Source organism: Echinops telfairi, unplaced genomic scaffold, assembly GCF_000313985.2.
Source record: "Echinops telfairi isolate 266 unplaced genomic scaffold, ASM31398v2 ScPeMD7_12;HRSCAF=54, whole genome shotgun sequence".
In the NCBI taxonomy this organism is placed as follows: domain Eukaryota; kingdom Metazoa; phylum Chordata; class Mammalia; order Afrosoricida; family Tenrecidae; genus Echinops; species Echinops telfairi.
The window spans coordinates 9,139,174-9,143,208 of record NW_022103909.1 but is presented as its reverse complement, the minus strand read 5'-3'; the positions used below and the strand labels follow the sequence as shown (position 1 = coordinate 9,143,208).

Here is a 4,035-nt window from a genome sequence, read left to right as displayed (position 1 = left end):
TATATATATATATATATATATATATATATATATATATATAAAAAAATCATACAACAGTTCTGACTCGACTCTATGGCACTTAACCACATATAAAAATATCTCATTATCAAAGAGATATATTTGTGAGCCACCACTTTTCTGTTTGTGTATTGTATTGTGGTGACTTATGTGTTGCTACGATGCTAAAGCCATGATATTGGTATGTTCAAATACCAGCAAGATCACCCGAAGTTAATAAGAATTCAACTGTGTTGCCCGTAACAAACTGTGGGTAGCCAATTGTGCTTATGCTGAACCAGTACATGGATCAAGAGGCAACTGTGCAAAAAGAACAGTGCATGGCTCAAAGTCAAGAAATGCGTGGATCAGGGTTTTATTCTCTCACCATATTCACTCAATCTGTATGCTGAGCAAATAATCAAAGAAGCTAGATTAAATGTAGAAGAAGAAAGTGGCATCAGGATTGGAAGAAGAATTATTAACAACCTGCAATTTGCAGATGACATAACATCACTTCCTGAAAGTGAGAACTTGAAGCACTTGCTGATGAAGATCAAGGGCTAAAGCTTTCAGTATGGATTACACCTCAATGTAAAGACGCCCAAAATCCTCACAAAAGGAGCAATAGGTAATGTCATGATAAATGGAGAAAAGGTTGAAGTTTATCAAGGATTTTGTCTTGCTTGGGTCCAGAATCAATACTCAAGGAAATAACGGTCAAGAAATCAAACAATGCATTGCATTAGGTAAATGTCCTGCACAAGACCTCTTCAAAGTGTTGAAAAACAAGGATGTTGCTTTGAAGACTAAGGTGCACTCGACACAAGCCATGGTATTTTCAATTGCCTCGTATGCATGTGAAAATTGGACGCTGAATAACGAAGGTCGAAGAAGAATCAATCCATTTAAATTGTGGCGCTGGTGAAGAAAACTGAAAGTAACATGGACGGATAAAGGACCCACTACGTTTGTCCTAAAAGAAGTACAGGCAGAAAGCTCCTTTGAGACAAGAATAGCAAGAATTCGTCTTACATACTTTGGACATGTTGTCAGGAGAGACCTGGAGAAGGATATCATGGTTGCTAAAGGAGAGGGGCAGCTAAAAAGAGGGCGGCCCTCAATGAGATGGATGGTCACAGTGATTGCAACAATGGGCTCGACCATCGGAACAACTATGAGGCTAGTGAGGACTGGCTAGGGTTTCATTCTGTCGTGTGCGGGCCGCTAGGGGCGGCAAGGGACTCGACAGCAACGAACAACAATCCTATCACCTTGGACATGTTCACAGGAGAGACCAGGCCCTGGAAAAGGACATCATCCCTGGCAAAGCAGAGAGGGAGCAAAAAAGGGGAAGTCCCTCCACAGGATGGACTGAGACAGTGACAATGGGCTTAAGCATAACAATTGTGTGGGAGGCATGGTACCTGGGTGCTGCTCCTTTCCGCCATAATACCTAAGTGTTATATGTAGGGCCACTGTAGGTCAGAACCAACTTGAGGGCACCTAACAACAACATAGTGGACAGAAAATCTCCCCTTAGATTGAGCACAAATTTAACTACTTTTCCTGAACTTCCTTCCTTCACTGGTCCTAATTATACACTCTATATGTAGATTTCTATATATATATATAATGAGTATATATATGGGGATGACATAATCTAACACCCCCAGAGCTCTCAGAAGACACATAGTATGCTTTCTTGCTCTGTTATAGTCAGTCAATTTCCCGCAATAGTTTGTATTCACGCACTTGTGTTTAGGAACCTAAAGTCATATTGTTAGGAGCAGCCCTAATATATTTCCTGTTATGTTTAGACAAGGACTGAGTCAAGCTTGGAGACAAGTACTGTATATCATAACCAGTTTCTTCTATGTGGGAGAAAGGAGACTTTATTCCAGGGATACTACTCAACAATGTTCACTGCTTCTGTACAACTTCTGAATAGAGCCATCAATTTGGAAAAGGTATTGTCTTTAAGTCTCTGACTCCTTTAAACATTCTTCTTGGTTGACCACATGTCATTCATCTATGAACACCAAAGTCAGTACCTATGTTCAACTTACTGCACAGACTTATGTTTCAGACAATACAATTAGGCTTTGTGGGAGTTACATAATCTGTTGCCAATTTGAGACTTAAGAGTAAAGGGTGGAGTTTAGCCTGTCAATCAAGTCACAGCTTGATGACCTCATTTGGAGGCACTAAGGAGATAAATAGCTCGTTGGAGGCGGGACACACGCTCACTCCCTGCCAGACATTACTGACAACCAGCCTGATGGAGCTACGCTGATGCAGCCAGAACCCTGGGAGCTGGAGAAATCACGTGGAGACCCCTGCCAGTGCTGATATGCTTCTACTGCCACTGGATCCACAAGATTTTCCACTCACTGTCCTGTGATCTCCCTGCATTCAGCATCATTGCATGGCTGCATGAGTCTAAAGAGGATTTTATGGACTAGTATCACCATATAGGGTAATTTCGAACTTATGGACTTGATCTGGACTGGTCTGGAATCTTTTCTCAATATTCAATTGCTCTTGTATATAAAGCTCTTTCATAGACACATATGAGTGTCTATGAATTTGTTTCTCTGTTCTACCCAGACTAACACAGGCTTCTTTATTAGAACAAAATCCTGAATGTCTCTGAAGATCTTAATTTTCTTGCAGTTTAAGATAATTTTTATAGTTTATAGAAGGACATTTTAATGCAACCTTTGTGGATTCCAATATGACTTGGAATGGAATATGTTCGTTTTCTTCAGGCCATTCCTCATTTCAACTGATAGCAGTAAGCGAGAACATGGTCAGGTCTGGTGGCAAGAATACTAATCAAAGCATTACCCGTCTTTGACAATGAAACTTCCAAGGCCAACCCACAGTTATAACCATAACATTAATGTCCCTTTCCCTGTTGCCTTCAACAAAAATCTGACGTTCAAATGTGGACAGTAAATTATGTCTTAAGTTTTAACAAGAAAGGGAAGATAATAAAGTGGTCTCCAAATTTTCCTGGCTCAGGCTTTTATAATGCTGCTCCAAATTTAAGCTTTGTCTTTTAAGGCGTAAAATTCTCGAAAGGTCAAACTCAAGTTGAGTATTCAAAGACAAAATGAAACAATTATAAGATTGATTAATTCAATTAGCCAGTCTGTGTGATTAAGCCTCCTCACTTTCATGTAGTTTTTTTTAAGGTCATTATCTGCATGATTTCTACAACTTTCCATTTCAATTTAGGCTAAGAGAAATATATTAGTTTGCAGATGGCAGGGGAACATTATGGATGTAATATCAAAGGTTTTCCATCGCTGCTTTGGGGGGAAGGAGAGAACTTTTACCACTGCCTTTTAAATTTTCCCCACTGTAAGGGTTGTGCTGAAAAGACCTATTTAACTATTTATTATACGTGTGAAGGGCACTGGGTGAATGATTGTTTCCACATTGCAACAATGAGTTGCCCATAAATCCAGGAAGTTAACAAGAAACTAAACCAACATTAAACAAGTGAATCATGTTAAAAGATCCAAGATGATATTTCCCTGGCTTAATTACAGACGTGTTGATCTGATTCCGCTCTTTCAGGAAAAGTAAAGTCAATATTGGGAATAATGATGAGAGCCATTGATTTCATCAGCCATTACATTTTAAATATCAGCTTTAATTTTGGCTTTCCAAGGTGACAATGCAAATTTACTTGGATGTTTCATTTTTTCTTTCATATAATGGGAAAAAGTTTTCAATGTCTGGGCATAAACATAATTCTTTTTATAAACATGAAGAAGGCCAAAACTAGCAAGTGTATTAACTGAAAAAGTGGATTGTGCAGGTGTCAGCCTGGTTAACTGTTTCTAGATCACATGGTTATTTATGTAAAATCTCTATTGACAGCCTTATTCCACACTTACATTATTATTTGCTGACAAGGAATAAACTTTACAAAGAAATATACACATATAAAGAAATATGAACTTTGTAAAGAAATATATTTATAAAGTTTAGATAATAAACTCCGATGTCTCATTAAGTATAACT

The 4,035-nt window shown here is 38.5% G+C and overlaps 1 protein-coding gene across 1 annotated transcript in view; it reads right to left on the bottom strand.

Annotated features, from left to right (window-relative positions):
• Nucleotides 1-4,035, bottom strand: part of DBX2 (developing brain homeobox 2) — a gene marked incomplete at its 5' end in the record, with an annotated part of 49,507 nt that overhangs the window by 19,008 nt on the left and 26,464 nt on the right. The gene's annotated exons all lie outside the window — the stretch shown is intronic.